This window comes from Cavia porcellus, unplaced genomic scaffold, assembly GCF_034190915.1.
Source record: "Cavia porcellus strain 051 isolate PalLab524CR breed Dunkin Hartley unplaced genomic scaffold, mCavPor4.1 scaffold_1, whole genome shotgun sequence".
NCBI lineage: Eukaryota > Metazoa > Chordata > Mammalia > Rodentia > Caviidae > Cavia > Cavia porcellus.
In genome coordinates, this window is record NW_026947484.1 from 109,010,794 (window position 1) to 109,029,659 (window position 18,866).

Here is an 18,866-nt window from a genome sequence, read left to right on the forward strand (position 1 = left end):
TTAAGTATGCAGGAGTCAGATACAATTAACAGGGTATTTATGACTTTAGTAATGGCTTCCCATAAGGAGGACAAGTTCTAGGGAATTTTAGGAACTGATATATCATTTATGTATTGTATCTCTTTATGTTAGTAAAATGTCTAATGCCATCTGATATTTGGAGGATGGCCTATTTAATTAATTTTTACCTTTTTATTTAGGAGAGAGATCAGCGATGGTGTCATTTAATATCAGTTGAATATAGTTAATTATGGCTCAGGAGGGCTGAGCCAGGGCAGGCAGACAGGCTGGGAAAGGTTTAAGTTTGGCTTCTGCTGCAGTGTTGGTTTTGTGGTTTTGCATGTATCATGTAACCCTTGTCTTGGAAAAGAGCTAGTGGTTCCCAGCAAAAGGAATGTATAATTATCTCTTAATTTTAGTTGTTAAACAGTTAAGAGATTGGTAACAGTACAGTATAATATGTACAGTATAATATAAGCATTAAACTTAACATAGAACATTACTAGTGGTTTACAGAAAAAGAAATTTATAAGTAACTCTTAATTTTAGTTGTTAAACATCTAGGAGATTGGTAACAGTACAGTATAATATAGGCAGTGAGCTTAATATCAAACATTAAATGGCTATTTGAATGCCGAAGAAATTTGTGAAACATCTCTAAGCATATATCTGGATCTGAAAGAAAACGTGTCATGGCTGGAACACAAGAAAAAGGTAGCAGAAACAATCTGAACTTTATATCTGAAAACACGAATACAGCATCAGATCAGCAATAATGAGTTGTCTTAGTCATATGAACTTTAGTTGAGGTGTTTTATATAAGGCTATGGAGATTAGTGAAGGCTTTAATTGATAAACAAGGCTGGTAAAATTTCCAGGTGGCCACTTCCCTGTTTATTAGTCAGTCTTGTCTGTTGTCGGCTTATCTAACCTAAATAAACCTTGATTAAATGGTTTGAGTATGTAAAAAAAAGCCCGGTGTGGACTAAGAAATAGGATCTCTGAACCGAGCCACTGAGCTGCTGGTTATCTGTGTTTGTGTTTAGAGCGGGGCTTGCATTTGGGGGATTGGGTGCTGAGACTGTTTGGGAGACGGCCAGGGAACCATATGATAGAATTGTGGCGGCGGCTGAAAAGATAAGAAGTATGAAATATAAATGACCTTTAGTTTAAGAATGTGGGGAGAGAACACCCCCCCCCCGACTCTCTGGGGTCTGACATTGTCTCCCCGGGGTCGGCAATCACTCTGTGGGACACATGGAGTGGAGGCATACATGTAGCTTAGGTTTGGGGTGGAGCCTGAGGGGCATTATGGATGCACAGGTAGCCAATTGGTATTCGTTTGGCGCCAGAGGTAGATTCCTAGGGGTGGGGAAGATAGAACCATAGGTAAATTCCTAGGGGTGGGGGAGATGGAGCTCCTTGGTTTTGCCTCTAAGGTTTTACTGGCTACAGTGTCCTGTCTGGGCCAAAATTGTTTCACATAGTGAGGTCAAGGTCAGTCTGGACCACATAGCAAGAAGTCTCAAAAAACCAAAACCATCACACAGGTTACTCAAAGCAAAAAAGAAAACAACAACAACAAAAACCCAAAACCAAATCAAAACAAAAAAACTGAGTTTAAAAATTTTAATTTTGCAGGTGTGCAGGTGCACACCTATAATCCCAGTAGTCCGGGAACTGAGGCAGGAAGGTCATCATGAGTTTAAGGTTAGTCTGAGTTACGTAGTGGATTAAGAACAGCCTGAATTACCACAAGACCCTGTCTCAAAAAACTAAAACCTAAAAACCAAAAAACAAAACACCTCCCCCATGAAAAAACAGAAACAAACCCCATCAATTTTAATAAACCAAATATTAGCCTTAAAAAAACCTCTATAATTAGTCTTGTAATCCACAACAAGCCCCCCAGAACCCCCAAACTCGAGTTCAAAAAATGGGGCAGGACATGTTTTTTTTTTTGTTTTTTTTTTTAAAAAGCAGCACTGATTTATTTTATCTTGGCCCAGTGACACAGTGCAGTTGGAGTTTGCAAAAGCTGTGTGTTTCCCTCAAAACTTGCCCGACTTTTTGTAGAGAGCACAGTTTACAAAGTAAGGGGTTATGGGCATGGATCAGGAAATCTGCTAAGGAAATGAGGAAGACCTTTGTTTCCCTTAGCAGAGGACAGAGTAGTCTAGCAGTAATTAACAATCCTTTGTCAGCTTATTTTAGCACCATATCTGTTATTTGTAGAGGGCAACAATGGTTAACATATCAATTAGGTTAGGTTCCCAGGGATTTACAATTCTTTACAGAGGGGAGCATTGATTAACATGTCAATTAGGTCACCCAGAGGAAAAAAATACATACAGAACAGTAGGCGTTACAGGTATTTAGGCATAACACAAACATAATGAAGCCCTTTTTGCTAGTGTACAGCAATTGGTTTTTTTTTTTCTTCCCTATGTACAACTGTCAACTTTGAAGGATTTCAGCAACCTCCTGTTGGCATGGGAGTATGGCAGGTTAGGGAGACCTTCAGGGTGTAGGGAGTGAGAGAGGACGTTGAGTTGCCACCACAAGGCAGATTGCTGCAGGATGAGCACAGCCTAGCTGGTGTCCAGCGGTGACGGGCAGTGGTTCAGGCAGGCAGGTGGAAGGCGAGTGGAGGGAAGTCCCTGGGGCCTTCACAGGGAAAAGAAACAACTGACAGGTGCGGGACAAGGGCAGGAAATGGAGTCAGGTGCCAGACACGCTAAGTGGCAGAAAGTTCTATGTCTCAGATAAACAAGGACAGGGGAAGAGGATTTCTTTTACAAGAGAAAAAAAAGGAGGAATCCAATGGACTATTTTGCTTTCACTTTGCATCTAATGAAAAGCTACTGTTACTAGGAATAAAATTGGTATCAGTCTCCATGTTGTGCTTGGCATTTATTAACATTAATTCTTTAAGTAGAATTCAGTGTGTGTTGAAATTGGGCCAAAACTTAAAAACACTGAGTGAAGCACATTAGAATACCAGAGCTTTTATTTATTACTAGTTTTGGTTTTGAAACAGGCTGTTCTTGTTCAGGCTGGCCTTGAACTCACTATGTAGCCCAGACTGTGCTCAAACTTGTGGCAATCCTCCAGCCTCAGCCTTCTGAATTCAGGCACTAAAGACAGGCACCACCATGTCCAGATTTAAGAGGGCTTTAAAAATTCTGATATGGGCACAAAAACAGACATATGGATCCGTGGAACAGAACAGAGAAAGCAGAGATAACCCAGGCACATTTAGCTATTTGATCTTTGACAAAGGGGTGAAAAAACACTGATGGAGGGACAGCCTCTTTAATAAATAGTGCCAGGAAGACTGGCTTTAGACATGACAAAGATTGAACCTATGTCTCACCTCCTATGTCTCACCATGTACTAAACTAAAATCAAAATGAATCAAAGATCTAGATGTTGCAACAAAAACACTTAATTGGCCAGAAGATAAAGTAGGCAAAACTCTTAAAGACGTAAGCACAAAAAATAAGAAATACTGATTTTGGGGGGCTACCCAAGTCTGTCTGAATCAGAATTTCTGGGGTGGACCCTGTTACTCAATTTTATTTAAAGCCTTTTGGATATCCAGGGCTGGGTGTCCAACATAGTGGAAACCAGCCGTGAACAAAAGACCAGATTTAGAGTCTCAGTTCTGACATAGCTTGCTGTGTGTTCTTAAAGAAGTCCTTTGAAATCACAGGGTATGTTTCCTCTACTGTAAAATAAGGAGACTCAACTAGATGAATCTCCCAGGCCACACTAACACCAACATTCTGTGGTACAGAGGAAGGAATCTGCCTTTTCAATGAACTCAGCTACTGGCCCACCCAGAACCCACCGCAGTGGCCCACTTGAATCATTTCACACAGAAAAGAAGATGCTGTCACCCACTCCAGATAGACTTCAGCAGGGGCTTTAATAGGTGTTCCTCAGGAAGCCAGGTTGAAAAGAACACACCTCAATACCAGCTCAGTTCTCTAACCTTGCCTTAAGACTTGTTTCTAAAGGGTACTTGAACTGAGAGAGAATAATTAACTCTCAAGTGGAGGTCTTATGACTTATGTTAGTTTTCTATTGTTGACCTAACAAATTACCACACACTTAATAGCTTAACTGGCACATTTATTGTCATACATTCACAGGTAGGGAGTCTGGTAGTCTCAATGGTCTGAAATCCAGGTATTAGGAACCCCGAGCTGATGCTTGTGATCTGGTTAGGTCATGGGTTTGTCTTCTGAGTCACTGAGTATTAATCCTGGAGGAGCTGAAAATATTTATTGGTTATCTATGGTTTCCCTTTTGATAGAGTGGAATCCTAGACACTAAGAATTGTAGGTCTTTTCTTTTTAGTTCAGGGATTAAAAAATTAGTGTGCCTACTTTTAAAAAAGGCATTTTAAAAAGTAACATACTTTTTTTTCCCTTTTATCACTAGTGGCTATTTTGAAAACTATTGAGTTTCAATGTGTAAACTATATTTTGATCATATTCATTCTCCTCATTACTCTCTCTTAGGCTCTGTCTTCTCTTTTTCCTTTCCTTTTATTTCATAATAGTCTCTACTTTCATGTCACCTTTTTAAAGATCCCACAATGCATGAACATTCATACTTGTAATCCCAGCACCCTGGGAAGCTGAGGCAGGAAGACCGCAAGTTTGAATCAAGCTGGGCTACTTAACAAGGGCTTTTCTTAAAAAACGAGTAAGTTCTGGATAGTTATAAAAGCAAAAGCCTCATTATCTACTTTCCTCCCTAAGATTCCACTTTGACTGGTGGACGCTAGTGACGTGCTAAGTCCTCAGAAGTTAGTTCAGAGCTGAAGATGAGTATGCTGAAAGGTTATCCTAGTGAAGGATGCCTGCTGTGTTGGGGAGAGTTAGGAAGATGCACATGTGCTTGGCCTGTCATTGCTGGGCTCTGGTTCAAGTGCCCTAAGTTCCTCTGCATCCAAAGGCCCCTATGTCTGACATAGACTCAGGCTTGGAAGTTGGCTGTCGGGTCAGGAATTGTTCCATGGTGACTCAGTTCAGGTCTCTATTTATCAGAGCTGGAAGGTTTTCAAGGTATCCAAGAAGTAAAACTGTTTTGGCCTTAGGGATGCAGTAATGAACAAGCTACCACTGACGCTCCCCTTGGATAAATTCTTCTGCTAACCTTGCCAGCCGAACTGCCTTTCATGTCCAACTAGCTTGTTGCAGTGAAGTCCTGCTCTGGGACTTCTGGGAGCATAGCATTCTCCTTGAAGTGAGGGAGTTCATTTCAGCTGCATAATCTCTTAGGTAGCTCACCTCAGAACAATTACCAGCAGGCTATTTCACTCACCTAATCACCTATGTATTTCTCAAGACCTTTGTCTTAGTGACTTTCTTGTTGCTGGGACAAAATACCTGCCTTCCACAAGCCGTAGTCAGCTGGCTCCAAGGCCCGCTAGCACGCCAGACAGGAAGCCATGAGACAGCAGCCTCAAGCCTCTCAGTTTTACTCCCTTTGGGCTAAAAAAGCCTGTTGGTTGTTGCCACCACGCCCAAGGGCGGGGCTTCCTTCAGTAAATCCAGCCAGCTACACTCAGAGCAATGCTAAACCCATCAGTGGGCCAATCTAGTGTCACATACAGTTAATCCCAGTGTCACACACACCTGTGATTCAGCCACCTCCCCAAGGCCCTACTTTGGAGCACATGACACTTCAGGAGGACATTTAGATACAAGCCATAGCAGGCTTGGTGAGTAGCAGGAGTAGTGAGTAGTAGTAGCTATGTACTCCGTAGCAGGAGTCTCTTTGTGGCGATGTTAGGGAAATGTCTAGGCAGCTTACACATGATAAGACCCCAACATTCTTATTTTAGGAATATATTTCTTTTTTCTTTTTCTTTTTTTGTCTTTTTCGTTTTTATTGGTACCGGGGATCAAACTCACGACTGCCTGCTTGCAAGGCAGGCGCTTATGCTGCTGAGCTAAACCCCCAGCCCCAGGAATATATTTCTTACTGAACATTATGGAGGACAATTTTATTTTCCCAAATAGCAGATAATTTCTAGCTTCTCAACCTTGATAGGATTATTTCCAAAAGATGAGAAGTATAAAATAAAAAGCAGCCTTTATTCTGAGAACAGGGAGAGAGATGACCGGCATCCCCCAACGCTGGCGACCAGCGATCTCTCCAGCGATCTCTCCGGACACTGGGTGAGGATATGTAAATAGCCCCGGTTTGGGGTGGAACCTAAAGCGGGCATTAGGGATACACAGGTAGCCCATTGGTCCTAGGTTTGGCGCCATATGTAAATTTCCAGGGGCGGGAAGATGGAATCAAAGGTAAATTCCTGGGGGGGGGGGGATATAGGGGCTTCCTGCTTCCGGTTGAGGCTTTTCTGGCTACAGTGTCCTGTCTGGGCCAAAACCCTTACAAACCTCATTTAGTATGGGCCTCCACTGGCCCAAGTTTTAGCTGACCAGCTGAACACACAATTAAAACTAGTTTCTACAGTTTGGGCTTCCACAGTCAATCAGAAAAATGGAGCTGAGTGTGTGTGGCAGCCCACTTCATAACCCCAGCACTGTGGGAGGCTGAGGCAGAAGGATTCTAGGCCAGTTTAGGCAATTTATAGAGACTATTAGAGACCCTATCTCAAAATAAAAAAGGAAAAATAAGGGGGGAGCAGCTAGAGATGTAGTTCAGTGAAGTCCCTGGGTTCAATCTCCAGTAGCAAAAAAGAAAATGGCCACACGCACCCACATTGGTAGAGTCCAGTCTAAAATTATGCTGTGCCCTCTTTATTTAACAATCTATATCCATTTTTGTAAACATTTTTCAGATTTTTTCCCAATGTAAATTAGTGGAATTTTAGCAATTTCCAAGTGCAGGTACTTCTTTCAAATTGCAGGGTCTCTAGAGAGGCTGAACTCTCACAGGAAGGGTGTGGCCCACATAGCTAGAGAGTCTTTTTGGGGTTGAGTTTGCCACATCCTACCTTATTCCTCAGTTCCAGTACTTGGGTAAATTAAATTCTTCCTGTTTGGTGTCCTAAATCTTACACAAAAGATCTTGCAAGACTCTACAACCTTCAACAAATAATTTGAGACCCATAGAACCAAACTTCGTGTTTTCTTTTGCATTATCTTGGTCTTATGTTCATCAGAGATAAGAATTTTGTTTTATTTTTTAAAAGGTTTTTATTATGGTAAAACAATCTTTTTCAGGCCAGGGGTTTAGCTCAGTAGCTCAGTGAGGTCCTGATCAAAATCCCTGGTACCAAAAAAAGTTTTTTTTTTCAGTTTGTACCTTTTAACTTTGCAGTTTCAGTCCATGATGTGAGGGACCAGTGAAGGAATTTGAACTTTCTCTGTTCAGTGAGATGAGAAAAATCTCAGCATTGTCCTGCAGTCCCTCATGCTGTTCATATTGATCAATCACTACTTTGCCCCTGGAATCTTCCCTTCAGTATTTATCGAGGGGACCACAGGTAATAATACCATTAGCTGAGATTCTTCATAACATTGCTATGAAACATAGCATAACTAGGTGAAAGGTTTTGGCCCAGACAGGACACTGTAGCCAGGAAAGCCACAACTGGAAGCAGGAAGCCCCATCTTGCCCTGCCCCTAGGAAGTTACCTGTGACGCCATCTTCCCGCCCCTGGGAATTTACATATGGCGCCAAACCTAGGACCAATGGGCTACCTGTGTATCCCTAATGCCCGCCTTAGGTTCCACCCCAAACCGAGGCTATTTACAGGCCCCCACGCCGCGTGTCCGCCGGAGAGATCGCTGGACGCCAGCGGTGGGGTTGCCGGTCATCTCTCTCCGTGTTCTCAGAATAAAGGCCGCTTTTTATTTTATATTTCTCATCTTTTGTTAATATTTTTCATCTTTTGGAAATAACTCTATCATTTGTTGCCGTGACTCGATCGGCAGGCAACTGACTCTTGGGCCACATACCCAGAGTTTCCTCGCCGATAACCAGATAACATCCTGGATTAATCCCGAGCTTTTTCCTCTCCCGAGACGTTCCTGTCGCCAGCCGCCTGCACTCCGCATCGGCCAGACTGATTTCAGGTGAGCACTCCCCGGGGAACTTTTCGCACTGGGCAGCCCCAGTGGAATGTTCTCCCCGTCTGCGTGGGTCTGTGCATTTTCACGTCCTTAGGACCGCCCAGGGCAGGGTTCTTTCTGGGCAAACCTGCGCCCACAAAATCTCTCACGTTCTTTGGGTTCGGATAGCCCAAAGCAGAGATTTTTGGGACCGCCCACACTGAAAGAATGCCTCACTCCCCTTAAAGCCTTGCGCTTTCACGGGCAAAACTGTTACTGACCCCACGTAGACTCCATTCGTAAATCTCTCAGTGACGACTGGAGTTTACGGTTTGGAACCGTAGCCGCCGCGTGGTACCACAAATAAGTGACGACTTTTTTCTGGACCTCCGGTTTTTTTTTTTCTTGCCTGAATCAGTCATGGGGAATGTATTTTCTAACTCCCAAAAGACGCCTTTACAATGCCTAATTTCTAATTTACGTACTCTAAAAATTAAAGGTACCATAAAAACTAAACAACTAACTTTTTACTGCCAGGAGGTCTGGCCAACCTACCCGCTTATCGGCAAGCCTTGGCCCACAAAAGGAACATTTGACCCCTGCATTCTCAGGAACTTGTACGATTTTTGTCAAGCTGGCAACAAGTTATTAGAACTCCCTTATGTCCAAGCCTTTCTTATTCTGAGAACACGCCCATCTCTCATTAAGTCTTGTGCTCCCGCTGAGATACTTTTAGCTAAGTCTACTGCGCCGCAAACTTTTCCGTCCTGCTCTCCGTTGTTTTCCCAGCCGCCGCCTGCCTACCACCAAACTCATTCCCTGCGGTTATCTCCCACCGGACCGCTCTCTCCTCCCCCTATGCCTGATTCTCTCAGCAGCTCTAATCCCTCTCCGCCGCAGATACCTCCCGCTGTGCGATCGTCTCCCTCTCTGCCTTCCGGGACCCATAACTCTTCCAGCAGCTTTAATCCCTCTGTTAGCACTTCCTCGAAGTCTCTGACTTCCTCTCCTGAGAATTCTGTATCCCCTACAGCATTCTCACCGCCCGCCCACCATGCTAGATCTCGGTCGCTATGTCCTTCCAACAGGCTGTGTGATTGTTCCAGCTTGCGGCGGGGAACAGTTGCCATGTTGCAACCCTCTGCCACGTGGCATGGCGCCGCCATGTTCCGGAGGGCCACATGGCGACAGGGCGCCGCCATGTTTCGGGTCACATGACAGGGCGCTGCCATGTTCCCAGGCGCCGCCATGTTTTGGGTCACGTGACAGGGCGCCACCATGTTCCCAGGTCCCTCACTGTCAACAGGCGTCTCCTTGTGGCTCCTCTTGTGAACTACAACAGCCGCCCTGTTGCAGTGCACATGACGCTTCATTGTGCTGCCGACAGCAGTCCTCTAGCTGCAAGGCACACAGTGAGACGCCATCTGCTTGTGTTTCCCAGGGTGACCGGCAGCAGCTCTGTAGCCGCTCTACAGAGGATTGCTCACATGCGCCTACCGGAAGGATGGCTGCTCAGTGGCCCTCTGCTCCGGAATCTCCTCAGGCTCTGCTACCGCTTCGGGAGCAAGCTGGCCCCAAGGAGCTTGTTAACATCCATGTGCCTTTTTCCCTTTCTGATCTATCTCAGATAACCCTTAAATTAGGTAGCCTCTCTGTTGACCCACAGAATTATATCAGGCAATTTAAATTTATTACTAATTGTTATGACTTACATTTTAAGGACGTTTATAATGACTCTGGGCCTATAGCTGTGCCAGAGCAGGTCAAACATACTAACTATAACAAACTTTTAAAACAGGTCCAGGAAGCTAATCAAAACCCAGCTGTGTTCCTAAATTGGCTTTCTAATCCTCGCGCCCCGCGAGCAGTTCCAGCTTTGCGCTCTGTGTCGGGCCACCTCCCAGCCCCTCCCCCATGCGCCGTCCCAGCCCCTCCCTCCCCCATGCGCCGCCGTCGTCGCCGCTGCCACCTTACACGTTTCCGGGGGCAGTCCGAGCCCACCCCTGCGCGCTACATCCCAGCGCTTGCCCCACCCACTGGGCGTGCTCTGCCGGAGCGCCGTGAAACAGCAGCTCAGCGGCTCTGCTCAGGCATGCTTTTTTTACAATTTGGCTCCGCTCAAAAGATGCTTTTTTATTACAATTCTCAAACCATTTAATCAAGGTTATTGGCCACCTGATAATTTTACCAGCCTTGTTTATCAATCAAAGCCTTCACCAATCTCCTGTTTAACAACTAAGGTAATAAATTTCTTTTTGCTGGGAACTACTAGCTCTATTTCAAGACAAGGGTTTTCTTCAAAGTTTTGTTTTATTTGTCTTGGTTCATACTACTGCAAATAACAACTTTAAAAGTAAATGTGTTCAGAATTTGACAGTATTAGATCAGTTTTGATAGATATATTCATAAGATTGCTAAACCTTTACTGCAAAATGTTTCCATTAAAGCCTTGTTTGGCAGACTAAAACTTTGTTAATTCTACGTGTCACCCTATAAAAAAAAGCGGTATGCCATCCAGATAAAGCCTGCTCTCTAATCCAAAATGCCAATATTAAATTCCTGCATACGTACTTAATTCTACTATAGTTCAAATCCCAAACAAAAAGGCAAAACTTGACCTTCAAACCTTAGAGAGATCTTAATATGGTTTTTCATAATTTTAACACTTGTGACACTTGGAGTTCTGAGACAGGTAAACCTACACAAGGTGGAGCTGCCTGCCCCCTCCATGGACCATGCTCAAATGCAGCAGAAGACGCCCCATCCTGGCATTCTTTGAGACCTTACTCCAGGGCTACTGGACTGTCCTAGCCACCAGAGAGTGGGTAAGTCATCCTAAGTTCGAGCCCTGACAGGAAATGTTGACACTGCCAGATTCGTCACTGACAGAAAATTGCTGCTGGAGGCTGAGGGGGTTCAGGGCAACAACAGCCCCCTTTAAGGTGTCCATCTCAGATTCCAAGTCGCACTAAAGTCTCAGGTAAGACATTCTCTATATTTGTGGACATAGAGGCCATATATACAGAGTTCTTCCTGAGTATTCAGGCTGCTATAATAAGTCCTCAATCTCTATGACAGGGTATTGATGGTCAACCTATGCCATTTACAAACAGTTTGTGCAGGTCCCAGTCTTCTCACTTGGTTTATACTTTTTCAGGATACATAAAAGCCTTTCTCATACTTGCTAAAGTTCTGTTACAGCAAATCATTCCAAGGACTACAACCAGGTTACAGCGACCCATGCCTAAATCAAAGTTGCTAGACTTCCATCCTAGTTTCACATTGCTCAGGCTAAGAGGTGCCCTCCCAGCCCTAAATCTGATCATTCTGAGTGGTCATCTCATCTTCTGTCTCCTACCTGTCTCCGTCTCACAAAGGCCTCGCAGCCACAGTTAACAGGCTAAGTCATGTTTTGTTATCCACTTTGGTTCCTAATTTCTTACATTCTATTAATGATCATTTTTACAGCAGGACTCTTTAGCAGTATTGCCTACAGACTCCAACGTCATGCATACCAGAGACAAGCCTTACCAACCTACCGTCTTAACATTTGTGCTTTCAGATGGGGGAGTAATCACCTCTCATAACTCTACTCCTCCTAACCCCACGTTTAATTTTCAGAATTCTGCCTTACCGTGAAAATGTTTCTACCTCAACATGGTCCTGATAGAATGATAAGTCTAAAGGCACCTTTCCTTCTACCTCACCTGGGTCCTTAAATATGACAGTGCCATGTCTCCTCATAACATTTTGTCTCTTTGTTTTTCCAGTCTGACATACGTGCATTCACCAGTGAAGTTGTCCTGGCTAAAACACCTGGCAGCAGCGTCTACCTGGGCATCAACCTTCATCCCGTCGACTCCCCTAGGCTCCAGTACAGTGCCCTTTGCCAGCAGGAAGTAGTTAAAGAGAGAAATCTTCGCCCCTTTTCATAATAATAACCATAAGACGGGATATGAAAGGTTTTGGCCCAGACAGGACACTGTAGCCAGGAAAGCCACAACTGGAAGCAGGAAGCCCCATCTTGCCCTGCCCCTAGGAAGTTACCTGTGACGCCATCTTCCCGCCCCTGGGAATTTACATATGGCGCCAAACCTAGGACCAATGGGCTACCTGTGTATCCCTAATGCCCGCCTTAGGTTCCACCCCAAACCGAGGCTATTTATAGGCCCCCACGCCGCGTGTCCGCCGGAGAGATCGCTGGACGCCAGTGGTGGGGTTGCCGGTCATCTCTCTCCGTGTTCTCAGAATAAAGGCCGCTTTTTATTTTATATTTCTCATCTTTTGTTAATATTTTTCATCTTTTGGAAATAACTCTATCACTAGGTAGATTTCAGTCTGGATGGGTTTACTGCTAGGATAGCATAGGACTTGTGCTAACTTTCTATGTGAAGAGAGTCTTAGAAAGTAAGTACCTGCCCTTCTAGCCTGTATAGAGTAAAGGAGAATCTGTCCCTTCCAAAACTCAAATGATGGGAATTTCTCAAACCTGGGAAGGGATTTCAAATGCTGGGCAGCCTAAAACCTATCAATGGCAACTTTTAAAGTGGTCGTGAGGCAAAGTGAATAGCATGACAGACATAAAGCATCTAACATAGTGCCTGAACTTACTATATCTCAATACACGTTATTTCCCAGGTAGATAAAATGACTAGAACTAAGCCATGCAGACTGGTACTGTGAATATAGAGTTCAGCTCAAAAACTGAAATTAGGATGTATGATTTAAATAAAAATTAGTAAGTAGGCTAGGAAAGGCTGTATTAAGTCATTGTCTTCCGGTACTTAAACATCTCTATTTTGGGGATTAGCACTGACTTTATATTTTGCAGTGCTGGAGGCTGAACTCAGGGCCTTTGCACTGAGATGTATCCCCAGATCTTTTCTTTTCTTTTGCTTTCCTTTCTTCTTGAATTTTGAGACAGAGCTGGGGATGATGAAACACACCCATAATCCCAGCACTCAGGAGGCTGAAGCAGGGGGATTGCCATGAGTTCCAGGCCAACTTGGATTATGTGGTGAGACCCTGTTTTAAAAAGAAAAAAATTGACATAAGGTCTTGCTAATTAATTGCCTAAACAGCGCTTGAAACTTTAATCCTCCTGCTTCAGCCTCCCTGAGTGCTGGAATTAAAGGCATTTATCACTATGCCTAGGTGGATTGACATTTTCATTGAAAAAGATAAAAATTTAAACAAAAATTGAAACATTCATCATCTGTAGGAAGTTAAGTGGGTATAAATTCTTCTCATCGGACAGGAACCCACTTCTGCTTGTGGTTCCATCTGGATGTCCCATGTTTGATTTGAACTTATGAATATATATAAAGGGATCAGCGGAAATGAGAAAGTACTGTCTTGCCTCCCCAGCTGAAGTTAGAATGAAATTGCTCACAAAGTTTCTAGTCATAGGTTAGATTAAAATTAGAGGCCCTTACCTGGGCACGGTGGTGCATGTCTATAATCTCAGTACTTGGGTGGCTGAGGCCCAGAGGATTTCTTGGAATTCAGGGCCAATCGGGGCTACATAATAAGTTCAAGGGCAGCTTGTACCACAAAGCAAGACCAGAGAGAGAAAGACAGAGACAGAGAGAGAGAGAGACAGAGAGCGACAGAGAGAGAGACAGCGAGACACACAGAGACAGAGAATGAGAGAGACAGAGACAGAGAGACAAAGAGTGAGAGACAGAAAAAGAGACAGAGAGATAGACAGAAAGAGAGAGAGAGACAGAAAGAGGGACAGAGACAGAGAGAGAGACAGAGAGAAAGAGAGAGAAGTGCCTCGGAGGCATATTTTTGGTTTGGAAATACTATCATCATCTACTGGCTTCCCTGAGTAACAAAAGAATGTCACCATTCAAGTTTTGCTCTGTGAGTACGCATATACGCACTAATTTATTCACCACACACTTGCTAAGCTCCCAGTACATCGTGAACATCATGGTGGGCTCTGAAAACAGTGATAAAGAGATTCAGAGGTTTGTAGAGTAAGTCAGACAAATGTATAAGCAAGTAACGATTGTATAATGTGACAAATGTGTCACACAGGGTATGTACAAAGAAAAGTGGTAGCTCAAAGGAGGAAATAGTTAATTTCAGCTGGATAGAAGATGGACTTAGAAAGTCTGCCTACGGGAAGAGAGACAGATGGAATCTGGGCGGTAACATGTTCCCCAGGAGAAGGTTAGGGGTGGTCCAGGTAGCAGGTGGGAGCATGGCCTATGTGGTCAGGAAGTTGTCAGATGCTTTGGGGTGCTTCAGTTGTTGGGAGTATAGAGTTGGAGGGAATGGCAGAAAATGAAGTGAGAGGGTTCAGGTAGAAGCCAGAGCACGGGGCTGGGGATTTAGCTCAGCGGCATAAGCGCCTGCCTTGCAAGCAGGCAGTCGTGAGTTCAATCCCTGATACCGATAAAAACAAAAAGAAGCCAGAGCATAATGCCACCCTGCACAATTATACAGCCACTGACAGGAACCAGCCAGCCCTTAGTAAGCTTTAGAGGGCACAGGTTTGAATTTAGTTATTCCTAGAGCGAGCTGTGTGATAACCAGAAGAAGCTGGTTATCAGAGGTAGGGAGATCAGCCTGAGAGGAGAGCACTCACTCCCCAGGAGTAACACTCACTCACCTTTGCCTTTGGGTCCATTTGATAGGACTAAGGCCTACCTGAACTGATAAGGTATGCTGGTTCTTCTCAGCTCCCTTTGGTTTTCTAAAATGAGCTCATGCTTGTGGCAGCTTGGCAAAGGCTGTGGCTGACTGTCCAGCCTGGTGCTGGCCCTCCACCAAAAGGAGCACTCTTGGGAAGCAGATGCCGGCCTAGGTGAGAACCCACCTTGCGTGCTGGGCGTGGGGTGGCTGTCACCAGTTCTCAGCAGAGGAGCGTGAATGGCTGGGCGGAGGGGACTGTGTATCAGTATGACCTTGCTGGTTCTTGTTCTTCCTCCTTGCCTCTTCCTGTGTCTTTCCTGGCTCTCCCTTTGCTGACTGAGAGGCCATGAGTCACCGCTGGGTGGAGAGCTCCTAGAGTTGATTGGGTTTTATTGGGCTATTTGAATCAGCAGTTCGCATACTGGGATACAGTTGTCTTTTCTGTTGTGAGATCACAGAAATGTGTTATTAGAATTTGAGAATTTGCTGCTGGCTTAAAAAGGCTAATCTAGATCGTCTCATGAATTGTGAATTATTTTGAGAGTCTGCTATCCATAGACCTATGTGGCCTCTGTCATTTTTAATGAAAGCTGTTTCTATGATTTGAGTTGGAGGCCTGGGTTCCATAGGGACCCAAGTGGAGATGGAACAGAAGCTGAGCCCTAGGAATTCACACTACTACTCTGAACCACATCATCCCACTTGGGCTAAATTATGCTACATCTTGTTGTGAGCCCTGTGTATCAGTTCTTCCCTTGTCATTCCTAGGAACATTTTGGGCATCTAATATGTACAAGGCATATTTATAAATTTTATGTTGTGCCTGGAACTGTGCTAAGTTGCTTTGGGGCAATGATGAACAATAAAAAGATGGTTTCTTCCCTTCCAAAACTTAAAGAACACTGTTGAGGCAGAGAATTGAGGAAATTTTTACCAGATGATATGACATGTGTCTTGTTTAAAGATGAACAGGAGGTAGAAGAAGTGGATCTGACCAGACAGAGGAATATAAAATCTGAAGCAAGGAATTCAAGGATGACTTTCTTGAGGAAGTTCATTTAAGCAAAGGTCTCTGGGTTGAATAAGAACAGTCAGATTGTCACCAGACAAGGTCCAAACGATGAGTTCCTAAAGAGGAAATGGGGATCTCAACTCACCCAAGCCATGAGGTAGGTTTTTTTTTTTTTTTAATTATTATTTAAAGAGAAAACAAAACAAAACAGTAAAAGGGTTACAAGTAATACAGAATTTCAAAAAAAAAAAATAAACAGTAAGAAATCACTAGTTAATAAATTACATATTGTCATCTTAGAAATAGTAGTCATTCTTCCAGTGAACGTTTGGCCCTTTAATCAAAGATAAGGTGGTTGAGTGTGTTTCTAGTTGTCGTTGTATCTCCTAATCTATTCCATTGATCTTTGGCTCTGTTTTGATTCCAGTACCATGTTGATTTTACTACTGTTGCTTTGTAGTATAACTTCAAGTCAGGGATTGTGATGCCTCCTGCCTTGCCTTTGCTGCTTAGCACTGTCTTTGGTATTCTAGGTCTCTTCTCGCTCCAGATGAATTTTAGGATTGATTTCTCGAGATCTATGAGATATGTTGATGGTATTTTTATTGGGATTGCATTGAATCTGTATAACAGTTTGGGAGAATGGCCATTTCCACAATATTTATTCTTCCTATCTATGAGCAAGGGATGTCTTTCTATTTTCTGAGATTGTCTTCAATTTCTTTTTTCAGTGTATTATAATTTTCCTTGTAGAGGTCTCTCTCTTCTTTCATGAGAATAATTCCTAAATATTTAATTTTTTTTGATTGCTATTGAGAGAAGGGTGTGGCTTCTCTTATTTCTCTGTCAGTGATTTTGTTGTTAGTGTATAGGAATGCTATTGATTTTTGAGTATTGATTTTGTATCCAGCTACATTACTGAATTTATTTATTATATCTACAAGTCTTTCAATGGAGTTTTGGGGGTCTTCTATATAGAGTATTATGTCATCTGCAATGATAATTTAACTTCTTCTTTTCCTATCTTTACCCCTTTTATTTCTTTCTCTTGTCTAATAGCTCTGCTTACTATTTCCAGTACTGTATTAAATAGGAGCGGTGATAAGGGACATTCTTGTCTTGTACCTGATTTTAAAGTAAAGGCTTTCAGTTTTTGGCCATTTAGTATGATACTGGCTATTGGTTTGTCGTAGATGGCCTTTATTATATTGAGGTAAAGACCATCTATTTCAATTTTCTGTAAAGTTCTTATCATAAATGAATGTTGGACCTTATCAAAGGCTTTTTCTGCATCTATAGAAATGATCATGTGATTCTTATTTTTGGCTTTATTGATATGGTGGATTACATTTATTGATTTACGTATGTTGAACCATCCCTGCATGCCTGGGATGAATCCCACTTGGTCATGGTGTATAATCTTCTTGATGATTTGCTGCATCCTATTTGCCAATATTTTATTGAGGATTTTTGCATCTATGTTCATTAGGGACATTGACCTGTAGTTCTCTTTTTCAGTTGGGTCTTTCTCAGGCTTTGGTACTAGAGTAATATTTGCTTCCAGCAATGACTTCGGAAGGATTGCTTCCCTTTCAATTTCATTGAAGAGTTTGAGGAGTGTCGGCATTAAGTCTTCTTTGTATTTCTTGTAGAATTCTGCAGTGAATCTATCTGGGCCTGGGCTCTTCTTTGTACGTAAGAACTTAATTACATTTTCAATTTCATTAATAGAAATTGGGTTATTCAGCAGTTTTACATCCTCTTGATCTAGCTTTGGTACTTCATATGTTTCTAAGAATCTGTCTATTTCTTCTGTGTTATCAAACCTATGAGAGTAGAGGTTTTCAAAATAGGTGTTAATGATCTTCTGTATTTTTGTAGAGTCTGTAGTGATTTCGCCTTTTTCATTTCGTATTGCATGAATTTGAGCTTTTTCTTCCCTTTTTTGAATAAGGTTGGCTAGGGGCTTATCAATTTTATTTATTCTTTCAAAGAACCAACTCTTTGGTTCATCGATTCTTTGGATTGTTTTCTTAGTCTCTATTGCATTGATTTCTGCTCTGATTTTTATTATTTCCTCTCTTCTTTTGGCTTTGGGCTTAACTGGCTCTTCTTTTTCTAATTGTCTGAGGTGTAACATCAGGTTATTTATTTGTATTCATTCTGTTTAGGTTTTCATTTCATTTGTTACAGAAAAACTTTCAAGACATGTCAGTGAGAAGCAGGAAGAAGTTTATTAGGCAGTATTTAAAATGTGCACACTTAATATAGCATGGGCCCTGAAGAGAGAGGCGCGTCGTGGCCAGGGGTTGGGGGTGTTGGAGGTGTACTCCTGGTACTGGGCTATGTGAAAATTCAAACTCTTTCCATAAGTCTGAGGCTGAGATTCACTGCCTACTTCTATGGGAGGAAGCATAATTTACAGGTGAAAAGCACAAGCCCAGAGCCCAGCTTACAGGCTTATTGTGTCTTAAGATCCTTGGAAATTTTCATAGAATTTCTTTAGTGCTTAAACAAGCCTGACAGAATCTTTTGGTTAAAAACAAGAACCCCGAAAACGTCAGCTTTCCCCTTGCCAAGTGAGATAGGTAGGGGGATGGTACTTATAGGATCTAGGGTGGGCTAGGGCTAGGGCTGGGGACAGGCCCCTGGGACATGCAGCTACTACGCTGAGGCTGATGGTGAATGAATGAGGAGGGGCTAATGGGTAGTGAACCTTCCCAGGGAGAGCGCCCACTTGGGAGAAAAATAGTTCTAATGTCCTGAGGAAAGATGAGCATCCAGAGACGAAGAAGAGATGCTAACAGGGAGGATAAGAGTAAGTCTGAGAGGAAGGAAGAAAACTTGTGGTTTTCTTGAATGAAACCTTGTGGAACGTAAAGGAAAAGCATTCTAAAAGAGGGGATGAGTAACAAGAAGAAGCACTATAGAACATTCAGAGAAATTAAGGGCTAAAGACTGTCTGCTGGAGGGAGTTCTGTGAAAGGTTTAGTGTGAGAATTCTCAGTGGAGTGGACTGGGCGTGGTTCACACCAGAATGAACTGAAAACAGTGGTGAGAGGATGGAGACAGCATGTAAGTTCAGTTCTTTAACAAAAAAATTGTGGGCTATAAATGTGCTGGATTGTTTTTCTTCTAAGGAGAGAAACTTAGCCACATGTTAAAGT

The 18,866-nt window shown here is 43.1% G+C and overlaps 1 long non-coding RNA gene across 1 annotated transcript; it reads right to left on the reverse strand.

Moving 5' to 3' along the window:
* Positions 1–12,785: 12,785 nt before the first annotated feature.
* On the reverse strand, positions 12,786–15,009 carry LOC134476972 (uncharacterized). Its single transcript, XR_010048836.1, has 2 exons — positions 14,872–15,009; positions 12,786–13,067 (listed from the first exon to the last, which is right to left on the reverse strand). It is a non-coding gene; the product is annotated as an uncharacterized LOC134476972 (long non-coding RNA).
* Positions 15,010–18,866: the final 3,857 nt, after the last annotated feature.